Source organism: Rhinolophus hipposideros, assembly GCF_964194185.1.
Source record: "Rhinolophus hipposideros genome assembly, chromosome: 2".
Taxonomy (NCBI): domain Eukaryota; kingdom Metazoa; phylum Chordata; class Mammalia; order Chiroptera; family Rhinolophidae; genus Rhinolophus; species Rhinolophus hipposideros.
In genome coordinates this window covers 68,925,227-68,938,694 of record NC_138048.1, presented here as the reverse complement: position 1 = coordinate 68,938,694, position 13,468 = coordinate 68,925,227, and the positions used below count along the sequence as shown (strand labels likewise).

General features: G+C 34.0%; 1 protein-coding gene across 2 annotated transcripts in view; it reads left to right on the top strand.

Moving 5' to 3' along the window:
• Positions 1-13,468, top strand: part of NAALADL2 (N-acetylated alpha-linked acidic dipeptidase like 2) — a 902,549-nt gene that overhangs the window by 657,043 nt on the left and 232,038 nt on the right. The window lies entirely within an intron of this gene.

The following is a 13,468-nucleotide window of genomic DNA, read 5'->3' as shown; positions in this document are numbered from 1 at the left end:
CCAAATGCATTCTGTACATCTCTACCTGGTTATTCTACAATTGTTAAATTCAGCATGCCCCCAAATGATTTCATTTCATTGCCTCTGTCTCCCCATCTCTTTCCCTCTCTCCTTTATCAGGCAGATTGCTGTCATTTGCAAATAACAAAAAAAAAAAAAAAACAGTTCAACTGTTTAAACAATAAAGGAGATACATTGGCTCAGGAGTAGTTAGGGCTATAGATTTGGTTCCCAAACTGTTCCCAAATTGAGCACTGTTCCCAAATTGGCTTCTTAAAATTTACACAATAGTTGCAGTATTTTCAGGCTTTATTTCTTCATTCACATTGTTCAAAAATAAAGAAAACAATTCTTACAGAGTTCTTTCTGAAGAGCAAGAGACGTCTCAGAACCCCTAGTGCCAAAACCTTCTTAGCCAAAGGAAGGCCTTTCACAGCTGGCTTCAGCCTGTTTCCCTAACCAGTCACTGTGGCAGGTTCTGAGACTACTCAGGATCCACACCCAGAACTCAGCATGAGCAATCTCGCCGGAGCACATGACTGTATCTAAAGAAGAAAAACAAATTGCATGTTGGAGAAAGAACCACAATCTCTACTATTCCTCACCCCCCCCACCAAAAAAAAAAAAAAAAATATATATATATATATATATATATATATATACACACACACACATACATACATACATATATACGTGTATATATATATGTGTGTGTATATATGTGTGTGTATATACACACACACACACACATATATATAGTTTTAGGGATTGTTTCGTTTTAAAACGAAACCTTGAATTACCATAAATGAAAATATTTGTTCAAAACAATATAGACCATTCTCAAGGATCTCAGTTTTAGGAAATACAGACTGACATCTCAGAAAGTGGACAATTTATCAACCATGTACTCTCTGTCTCTCCTTCTGTTGCCTCATGTTTTGTCATCTCAACTTAACTCTGAATTTCCGTTGTCTTCTGCTACTTTCCAGGACAGTTCCCTTTTTCTCTTTTCTTAACAGAGACTACATAATCAAAAAGACTACAAGCCTTTTAATATAGTTTCAAAGGCCTCACACTTCCCATGCTTATAACTGTAACTGGCCACACTTCCGATGTCTCAGTCTCAAATTCCCAGGATAAAGATGACTGACCAGTCCATTTCTGGTGGATGTAAATACATTAGTTATTGTGGGAGATAATGGAATGTCACATGATATATGAGCCCCTCTTTAGAGGTGAGAAAAGGATATGAATAGGAAGGAAATGACACTTTTATATATTATGGAAGTATAATTTTCAATTTTGGAAAATGGAACCACCTGTTTTTCAGTTGGAAACCTGGGAAACATTTTTTATTTGTATCACTCCTATGGCTTTTCTTCATAAGGCAGCATGATATTCTCTCAACAAACTTATGAGAAATGCACAATTATGTCCATTTCTTAGAAGCCTAAATTGAGGCCTGTTGAGGTTTAATAGAGTTGACAGATGGCAAACCTGATATTGTATCCCAGATCAATCTAATTCCAAAGCCCCAACATTTTTCACTGTCCACATCATCTGTACATGGGCTTGGGAACTAGGCGGGTCTGAATTTGAATTTTAGCTCTGCCACTTATTGGCCGGGTATTACTTACTGACCAGTGTAAACCTCAATTTTATTTTCTATAAAAATCTGAGGACAACAGGATGCCTTTGAAGAGTACTTAAAATAAAAAAATCAAAAGTAACCAGCCATGTATCTGTCAAATAGTATAGTATCAAGAAATATGAGTTTTTTTTCTGTTCCATCTAACCAAAGGAATAATATTTTTAGGAAAATAGGTTGAAATTGAAAGAGCAGACAAACATAGTTTTAAATTGTGTAGTTGCCACTTAGATCCTTTTTGAATATAAGCAAGTTACCTAATTTATGAGTCTTAATTTTCTTACCACTTGAAATAAAGCAATACTAATTTTATTTAAGATGATTGTGATGATTAAATGACATAATACATGGAAAGTCGTATTTACCCAGCCTAATTTTAGTGGAGAGCTAGTATTGGGGTAGTTACATGTAGTGTATACATATTAAATGCTTAATATTTAAAAAAAGTAATACACTTGAAAAGATGGGCATCTTAATGACTATATACTGAGGTGCCTTAGTATAGCAGACTTAAAATATAAACTTCAGTTTTCACTCATTTTATTTTGTTAAAAATAAGAATGTGTTTAATTTATCTGGCTGCTCTAATGACCCAGACACTAGATTAAGTGATTTGCATTTGTGTTTGTATAAAATTCTTGCAAAAATAGACACTATACTATCCTTTTAGAGATGAAGAAACTGAGATTCAGAGGGAATATGTAACTTGTTCAAGGATATAAAACTCAGTAGCAAAGTAGGACTTTCTTTGAATATTGATGCTTCTCAACTATGTTTTATATATTAAAATAAATCAGTAATACTTTTGACTATACAAAGAAGAGAGCCTATACATTTGTCAGTTTATTATATCACACCTTGCGCTGTTAGAATAGAGATCTTTTTTTTGTTTGTTTTGTGTGTGTGAGGGGAACAGTAGGGATTAATTTTAGGAAATTCATATTTTCATCTATGTCTACAATAAGTATAGGACAATTAGATAATGAATTAAATGTTATATTGACTTTTACAGCTATGCCTCAGTGTTCTAGTTTACAACTCCCAACATTAACTAGCAATCATAAAATAGGAGCAGTTTTCAAAATAAACCATATCAAAAATTGAATTTTAACTTGGTTAAGATACAAAGAACCAGCCAAAGAAACATACCTTAGAAAACCCTCTGCTATCAGCTTCTCAAAGTGAACATTTAGATGCTGTGAGCAGGGTCTCAGTAGCTGATTTTGCTATATTTTCTGAAGGAAGACATGGCATCAATGGTGAGGTTAGGAGAACCCATGAAAGGTTAACTAGTTTAACCTTCTGCTTGTTGATATCTAAACAAATTTGAAGGAATATGTTTGACATATACCAAATTGGAGGGGAAATGCTAGTGATAATGTTAATATTTGAAATCCAAAATACCCAACTGGTCTATTTAGTGAGTTCCATTTGGCAGATTGATTCCTTTTGTATATGTAACCATATAGAAAAATAATAAGACATTTAAATTGACAAGGATGATATGTCTGATACTTCAAATCATGAATTGTGTTTTTTATACCCATTTATTGTGTAATATTAAAAAGCATGATCAGAATGTTGTTGCTATTAAGCTTTATTAAATTATTTTGGGAAATAGAACATAGAATAAGTAATGTCAGTGACAATAATCCAGGGGAATTTCTGAAGAGTTAATATTGTGTTAATTTGTACATAGAAAATATCCTAGATTAGATGCACATTGATTATTGTTTATAATATAATTTGTATGTTGATAAAATCCTCTGACTTCAATTTTTTTTTTTTTTTTTTTTTACTTTAAGGTATGCCTTTTTATTCCACCAATGTATTTTTCAAAAATCTAAAATGCGGTATAAAATACTAACATTTTGTTTTTCCTCCTTAGCTAAAAATAGGCATTTGAAGAAACAGAAAAAATATGCTTCGGCTATCAGACAGGGAAAACTCTAGTTTACTAATTTTAAGAAAAATTTAGAAATGTGCTATATCACACACAAAATATGAATTCCGTAGGATAGAGTCTATGCTGTTTACCCTTGCTTCTCAAATATTTGTAATTAAAGCCTTATATTTTAACATTACAATTTAAGGATATAGCAATATGTAGATAGATATAAATGAAGTAAATTTTTACCTTTCATTTTTCTTCACTCATTTATCAAATAATTTCTTGGTCACACATTTTGATGTGAGAAATTGAAGAATGTGCATTGCATGCATTTTAAAAAATGTTTTTAACTCTTAAATATTTTGTATCTGAAAATATCTTCATTTAGTCAATGCATATTTATCGAGCAGAAATTACATAACAGGCATTGCTCCGGGTACCAGGGCTAATGTGGTGAACAAGTCAATCCAGGTACTAACCTTAAAGGAGCTTCCACTCTCCTATCCAGGGAAACAATAAACCATTTTAACTGTTGACTTCTCAATTCAGACAGAATTATTTGATGAATTACATAGATTCACAACCGAAAATGAAAAGAGCAGGCAACAAAATAAAAATAAAAATGAGTAGTTGATTTTTTTCTACTATATAATAACAATTTTCTAATTGAATTAGATAAACGAATATTTTTTATTATTCAGCAATCCTAGGAAACAAAATAAACATAATATTTGGAGAACCAATGTAAAAACCTAGAACTCAGACCCAATGTGGGACCTACTTCATTGTCGCAGTTGGAGAGATTCCCCCAGTGGGAACTGCAAGGGACCTCACTAAAGCATTATGTTCTGAGTCTAGAGTGTTGAATCGCAAGTAGTGAGGAGGTGTTTTTAGGATCTTGGTGGAACCTCCAGCATTGACAACTGGTAGCTCTCCAAAAATGCCACCAGAAAAAATACTTTGATCGAGCAAAGCTAAATTCATGAGATTTCTACACTATGGTTGAGCACCAACTTGACGGTCCTAATGTCACTTTACAATGGGAAGGTGGGGCAGGATGCAGTAGTCCCCCCTTATCAGAAGTTGTTTTTCATCATTTCAGTTATCCATGGTCAACTGCCATCCAAAATTATGAAATCAAAAATTCCAGAAATAAACAATTCATAAGTTTTAAATTGCATGCCAGTCTGAGTACTGTGATGAAATCTTGTGCCATCTTGCTCCATCCCACCAGGAATGTAAATCATCCTTTAACCCAGCATATCCATGCTGTATATGCTACATTAGTCACTTAATAGCTGTCTTAGATATCAGACTGTTGTAGCAATGCAGTGCTTGTGTTTAAGTAATCATCATTTTACTTAATAATGGCCCCAAAATGCAAGAGTAATTTGAACTTTTAGATATGCATGTAAGGACAAAACATAGTCTACATATAGGGTTTGGTATTATCTGAAGTTTCAGGTATCCACGGGGGGATCTTGGAGCACACCCCCTCCCAGTGGATATGGGGGAACTACAATATTTATAGGGTGTTAAGACTGGACTGGGTGATTTTCAGGTGGCTCTTAAAATGTTGGAAACTCTTCGGCATTCAAGAGAATGTATAACAGAATTACCTTGAACCAGAGGGCACACTGAGGTGAGGGTCTGAAAGCAAAACTCAATAACTAAACTGTTTAAGATTCACTCATATCTTGTCATATCATGAGCAGGTGATTCCTCAAGTAAGCAGCTACGTTATTTTGCTATTCTCAAACAAAAGAGAAAAGTATACTTCACCCTAGAATTATCAGGGACATAAGTTTGATTCCAGTATTATTTAACACAGGGATAGGAAAATATGCCCATTCCCTGTAATGTTTAATTATTTTGGTTTCTGACAGAGATGTATTAATGTCATATTGGTTACACTGCATAGGTACTATGGACTAAAATAAAGTAGGCCAGGGGAACAGAGAATAAGGAGTAGTATTCTAGTATCATCAGGAAAGCCTGTTTTAGGGAAGTGATATTTGAGCAGAAATTTGAATGCAGTGAGCAGATGATCCTTGTGTATATGTCTCACGGAAGAAAAAACAACGTGCAAAAGCTCTGAAATGGGGGTGTATTGAGGAAGAACAAGAAGGCCAATAAGCCTGGAACAGAGTGCCAAAATGCCTGTAGTGGTAAACAATGAGGTCAGAGAGAACGTGGAGGACAGATCGTGTAGGGCCTCAGTGGCTTTGGTGGAGTTTGTATAATATTCTAAGAGGGATGAGAAGTGGGAGGAGACGTGGTGATGACATGCTTTGATATAATTTTTTAAAAGATCATTTCAGAATAGTAGGTTCTGGGAAGAGTGGCAGCAAAGAGGCCTGATAAGAGTCCATTGCAGTAGGAACAGGAGAAACAATGGTTGTTTGGGCTAGGGACATATATTTCTGGGCTGGTGAGATGCATTTTTAGGGTAGAGTTGACCAGCTTTGCTGAAAATTTAATATAAAATGTAAGAGAAAAAAACAGTCCAAGATTTCCAGACGGCACAACAAGATGAATGAATGGTAGTGGCATTTGTACTAAGCAAGGGCAAGTATTGAAGTAAAAGTGTCAAACTCTCAGCTGCATTTATGTTACTTTGATAGAATCAAAGATCCCAAGGTATTAAGGACAAACTAAACTTCAAAGTGTATAATAGGTCAAGAATGGGAGCAGGTAGATTAGATAAACAAACCAAGAGGCAGATAAGATAATTTAGTGATAAGTACTATAAAGAAAATAAGAGAGAATAATGCAATAAAGATAACAAATCACTGGCTGCATTGATTTTAGATGAGAAGATCTCAAGAAGTGAGACTTGTGAGGATGGGGAGAAGCACTCCATAATGACCTGACTAAGCAGGCAAAGGCCTTAAGAGGTCTTTCAAATATCTTCAGTCCCTTCAGTCTTAATCACCAGTTAATTTGCAAAAAAACAACTCTAATATCCAAATCTATGTTTTTAACTAAGTTAACTTCTCCCTAATCTCCAAACAGTAGAATGTACAATAGAGACCAGAATAGACTTGATTCTCTCTCACTCTCTCACTCTCTCTCTCTGTCTCTTTTCCTTCCAGATACCCTAATGCTAGTATTTATACTCCGTTTTGAGAGGAAACCATTGTCAGCCACCTCTAATTCAAAGGAAAGCTTTCAGGACACACTAGGGAGGGATAGGAGACTAGTGATAGGAAGTGATTGTGCAGTGGCTTTGAGGTCAAGGCCATCCAGTAGCAACATCAACTTATGAATGGTCTCTTGACAAGAGGGGAGATCTTTAGTTATTTCAAAATTTTAATTAACTAAGGGGGGAACTTCTAGACAGAGGAAGATAAATTCACACAGAATTTATAATACATCCCAGATGTATTTATTCAGGGCATTAACACCACTAAAGAAACCCCACAAAATTTGTTGTATGTGAACTCTGAAATATTTTTATAAGCCAATTCAATTCTATCATGTTCTTGAAATGCCTTCAAATGCCTTACTCTTGAAATGAAGTGGAACATGGATAAACCTGAAAAAATGGGTTACGGTACTAGACAGGGGTAAAATTCCTATTAAAATACTATGTCCCTTACTCCCTTGGAGATGCTTCTTCCTGGTCTTGTTCAAGGCCTTCTGTGATCTTGTGGTAACCCATGTTTCCATCTCTATCACAGAGAATTTCTTATATGTACAATAAGTCCTCACCTAACATCATCAAAGGGTTTTATGATAGGCTAATTAATATAAATATAATTTAAGTTCTTATGGCATTTCATCAATGTCATAACAAAACAATGCTATAATGAAATGACATTGAAAAACAACAACAAAAAAACAGTATTCAAGAACTTGCTGTATCTAATTTCATCCATCTTACCTGCAATATTTAATTTCCAAAGAGAAACCATTCACAGTTTCACATACATTTTTATCTACCTAATACATTCCATTTCCTTCTGTTCTTCCACCTCTCCCCCTACCATCTATTGCTATGGACCCAAATTTCTCATATCTTTCAAGGCTTACCTTAACAATGTTAACAGATGATTAACCACAAACATATCACAAAGGTGACACATGGATTAAGCAAAACTAAGTCTATTAGACCTACTGCCATAGGAAAAAAAATCCCACCTTGACAGTATTAGTATTGTTTCAGAATTTGGTTGTCAAGGGAGTTTGGGAATATTAAATACAAAATGCCCCAGGGAATTAAGGAGAAAAATTTATTTTGGCTACTACAATATGGAGAACATTTATTAATGAGGAACATCTCAGAGAAGAAGGAGGAAACCTGGGGTTTAATACAGGCAAATAAAGAAGGGAACCATAAGGAGGTCTTACCTGAAGGGTCCAGAGAATGAGTCCTCTGAATACCTGAGGGCAGGGCAATCTTTTGTAGTTAGCTCTTTCTCAGAACGCATTTAAGAATGGGAGCACAGGATTCAGCTAAAGTTCGACATTGTTAGAGTTTTGGACTCAAATGAGTGATGGCAGCTCTTTCAAGGAGAGAAATGATTGGCTTTTGGCAAACTGTAAAAACTTAAAGATTGCTGGACAAAGAAAGGTGAGGGTGTTGATAATCTTGAGTAAATTATTTTTGCTAAACAACTTCTGTGCCCTAATGATCAAATTATTTGTTTGGATAAATTGGTTTGCAGGAAATTCCTGATGCCATCAGTAGCATTAATTTATCTGCTTACCATCTTTTCTTCCTCGCAAGAATTTTCTGGAGCAAACAGTTAAGTAATGTTCAAATGGACGGCCTCAGTTCTGAGACCTGATTATTAAGATATGTAGACAAGGTGTACTTTACTTTTAAAGAAGGTGTTCCTTTACCTTCTTTATGAAATTGTATCTCCCCTTTCTACCATATCTAGACACTAAACTATTGAATTTCTGTAATAATTTTGTGATGTGTTAAAACTTTTCTCCCATAAACGTTATTTGTGGACTTGTCTTATCTCTATGCTCCACTTCAAATTTGAAGAAATCAAAATTGTCTCTCATGTTTACCTACAAAATATCCTTTCACTCTCCCTTCTCTCTTCATCCCATCTCCCTCTTCCATCTGCTTCTAATTTTTACACCCTCTCAGACTTTATATCCTCCTCTTACCAATCATGTCCTACTTAACTCTGCTGTGCCTGAAAATCCAGTGCTCATTTAGCCACGTCATTTCTGCCTATGCTTTAGCCTGTCGATCTTCTGATTAGCTCTTTGCTTGGTCCCCATCTAAGGCATATGCACAATTTCTTGTTCAGCCAAATCATCTCTGGAAAAGCTTTTCTCCAATCAAATTAATATCGAAAGACAAATTTACAAACATTATGAAATTCTTTGGGGCAGGATGTTGTTGTTTTTTTTCTAGCACTCCAGAATAATGATAATATAGTATTAATAATATTTCAAATATCTGTACGTCAAATAATAATATTCAAGAAGTTTCCATATGTCAATTTGATGCCCTAACACTTCTGTGAGAGACGTGAAGCAGGTACCATTATACTCATTCGGCAGAAAGGGCTTACCTGAGTATACAACCTCAGGTAGCTAGTAGGGAGCAAAAGTCCAGTATTAAAAGGAAATCCTCGGTCAAGTCCAGTGATACCAACAGCTCTAGAGTAGCTGATTTTTCATGTCCTGGCAGTCCTGATTGGTGAAGTGATCTTTTTTATTTTTTTAATTATCACATTAATTTCAGGTCTTTAAATATCTAATAATGATGATAAATTCCTTGAACCGGATCCCTGAAAGTGAATACACTTTCAGTCTTATCAAGGAATGAATGATTTTTACAGTTTCTATGTGTGCTTTTCTTGTTGGGTTTTCCTGATTAATTACTCCATATTGTTGGTAGTATTTGCAGAGACTTTCCAGTTATTCAAATATAGTTGATTTTTCTAGTGACTTACTAAGACATAAACTGATAAAAGCATTGTATCTGGAATGTAAAGCACCCTGCATTACTATAATGTTAAATATTAATTGTCATGCTGTCCTGATGTTAGCAAACCTCAGTATACATTGTAAAGAGTATTTTGTATTCTAGGGCCTGTTAGTTTAATAAAAGTGGAACCAAACTTTTAAATGCCAACTTTCTTGAATAAAAATACTCGTGCTTAGAATATGTCCACATTCTGAAAGAGATGGACGTAAAAACATTTATTTCTTTGATATTTAATCACTGTAATGTAGGTTTTGCATTTCCATCCCTTATTTTATGTAGTACGTATTATGTATCACCATATATTGAGTGATGAATTTAACAAAATCTACGCTATGCACCTACTATCTGTAAGACAAAGCAATTAATAATTCACAGGGTACAAAGAAATAATACAGGCCTCTGCTCTCAAGTACCTAGTGCTTTGGTAAGGCAGATCAAACATGGATGTAGTAACTATAATACAGTATAAAGAGATTTAAATGAAGGGGGAAGGAGGGGAGCGGTGGCTGGTACATGATATCCTAAGGCAGTGACATCTGACAGGTGTTGCTTCCAATTAGATGGAAAGGGAAGGCTTCACAGATGTCATTGGGATATTTGAATTGCATGGTAAATGATTGTTTTAAGTGCCTAACAAGGAGAATGCACAGTACTAGGCACTGGAGATTCAGATATAAATAGTCCTTGTTACACCTTTCAGGACCCAAACTCCATAGTGATTTGGTATGTGGTATACTGTAATGAATAAGAAGTCTAATGGAAGAATGGGTGCAAAGGAAGGTATGATTAATACCGACGGAGAGGATGATATTTTGCTAGAGTTTTAAAGGATGAGTAGGTGATTTCTAGATTGGAATTCACAGAATCAAAGGGTCTGTAGGGTGATTCTAATACATTTACTTTTCATTGCTCCCAACACCCCGTGACAATGGAATGCCTGTACTATGTTGCCAAAGATTTCTAGCTATTTGGATTGTCTTACAACCTAGGAAAATTGAGCTCTCCTGAATTAATATATCATTAGGTTTTTATTTTTTTTTCTTATTTTATTTGTAGTATAGTTGAAAAAGTCTTTTTTGATCCACTGTACATGAAATTTTTGGAGATTATTATTTATTTTTCTTTGCACATTGTTGTTTTTTCTTTTGTCCTGTAGTTCTACATATGATGTGATCCTTAAAACCATTTTTATTACTCATAAATATACTTACACCATCTGTTTTATAAGGTTTGAAAAGCCAAAATAGAAACCTTAAGTAAAGTTAGATGTAATATTCTGTTGCTACATTTAACCATTGTGTTATTTTCCTTTAACTGACATCACAATTTATTCATATTTGATTTGTACACTACTCTGAGCATTAAATATATTCTTGAAAGTATTTTTAGCATTGTAAATACACTCTGTATATGTTATTTCTCTTTGTAATCTAATAACAAATATGTACTTATAAAATTTGTGTTCACCATTACAATTTATCTGATTTGTCATCATAATAGGGAATTCTTATTTTGTGTCCAGTGACAATGCAGTTTTTCAGAGAGAATTAGATCTTATGTATTGAAAATCAATCCCTGATCCACCAAGAGCCATAAGACAGAGAACATTCAATTTGTATTTTTTCTTATTGTAAACTAATATTCATAATTAGAGCTAATTATATTTTCACACATTTATTGAATACTTATTATATGTTCAGTGTAGGCAACACAGAGAAAGTCTTCAAAGACCTTAAGCCTTCAAAAATTATGGTCTGTAAGTTATTATAGCACTCTTTGGAGATAATAAACATGAAAGCACATTGAAAGATGGGAGGTGCTAAGTAAGTTATTGTCCTGATTTTCTGATTAGTATAGGAAAACCAGCTGGCTTTTTAACATTTCTGAACTGTTGAATAATTGAAATGCAATTTAAATACATTTATTCATTACTATTACCCCCTGAATTATCCTTTTCTCACACAGCATCTTTTAAGATGTACAATAATTTATCTAGGAAAGTTATTGAATGCAACATGATGTCTATACAGACCTTTGTGAACTACAGTGATCATTTGAAGCCCTGAATCATGTTTTTTCTTTGTGTGACAGAAATATAGAATTTTTTTTCAAGAAAGGTGTTATGGATCAAGTATTTAATTTTACTTTTAAAAATAAGTACAATTATAACAGGTATCATTTGAGAAGTAGATATTTTATTGTTATAAATTATAAAATTTTATTATTATAAGTAAGTACAATTATTAATCCAATTTAGTGATGAGGTAAGGCATAGATAGTTTAAGCACTTCACCCAAATTTGCAATAACAGGCTATTTTAATTCGAAAAGTCATTTAAGAACACTCCCAAATGATCTAAACACAACTCTCTTGCCAAAATTAATTCTAATTTTCATTCAGTGGAACATAACATTATATACATTTACTTTGGTTAATGAGATCAAGAAAATTGTATTATATTTCCAGTAGCTATTGAAATTTTAGGAATGTCATTTGTAATGAAAATTTATTTTACTGTTTGGGGTTTTCTGAGGTAAATGATGATATTAGCTTCTATAGAAATACTTGACAGAAATTAGGGTATAGCTTTCTTTCTGATAGAGTATAGTTATCTTTTATTTCCATTTTAGATATTTATTTTACATAGCACATATGTCTAATTTGAAGGTTTTCTAGTTTAACACATTTGATTTTTATTAAGACTGACAAATGATTAAGGCAGCTCTCTATACCACCTAAATGTACCCCAGAATTTCCTAATCTCCTACTCCCATAATAGTGTGGATTTCTCTTTTGATGGCTCTTGCCTTAACTCTTCCTGCCAAATGGGCTTATTATTCCAGTTGGCTTCATCAGCGATAGTTGAAGATATAAATTATTAAATAACAAATTTTCATGTTAGCCACAGCACTCTGTTTCTTGCTATATTTTCCACAGCTCTGGGGTCTAGACCAGTGATTTTCGACTAGAGGAGATGTGCCATCTTTAAGGGGTTTAATTAAAACTGTAACAGTATGGTGTTCGTAAGTATACCTCTACTACTCCTGTTCTTTCCCTCTGCAGATTCTGAAAAGCTTTTCTCTACTTGCATAGTGAGTCCTTGTTACTAATAGATGTATTGGAGTGTGAAATTAGTTGAAAATCACTTGTCTAAACCCATGGCACTATGGCATTTATGATACCATAAAATCTAGTTGGACTTCTCAAAATCGTTTCTATAAGAGCAGTTTCCCACTTTGACAGGGTAGCTCCAAGTAATGACAGGGATTCAGAAGATTTCAGGTCCATTTTAATCTAAGCTCAGAGTGGTCTTGGTCCCCCTGTTCATATTGCATTTTAGAGACTGAGCCGTATGCTGAACCACAGACATAAGATCTCTTTGTAAGGAATTTAAAATAAATACTTATAGGACAAATTCTTTCTTTCATTCATAGCAGCAATAATAATGGAGCTACCAAGCCCATGATAAATATTTTATATTGCTAAAAATATTTTGTAAATTATGTATCTGTAGATATTTTCTCAGTAAATTGCGTCATATTTAAGTGTAATATCACCTATATGGTTTCAAATCCTAAGTCTTGTTTTGATTCTACCATTCTACAAAGTGAGCTTTTGTTAAAGGAGAGATCAGATACCCATTGACGTTTTGGGCAGAGTGGTTAGGAAATATGTTACCAACATGATCTTTTAAAACTATGTGTAAGACTCTGGAAAACATATTAAGGCTTTTAGTGTACCTTAGTCTAAGGTAGCTGGTTCAACTATACCAGAGACCTGGATATGAAAAGGCAAGTAAAAATTGGCTTTCAGAAAAGAACAAGGGAAAAGGAAGAGGAGTGTAAATATTCTACTTCAAGATACATGGCAGTAGGTGTATTCTCAAGCAAAATAGTAGCTTGATTAGATTGACCAAACATGAAGGGAAATAGTATACATGTATTGCTTATAGGTCCTAGAGATAGATGAT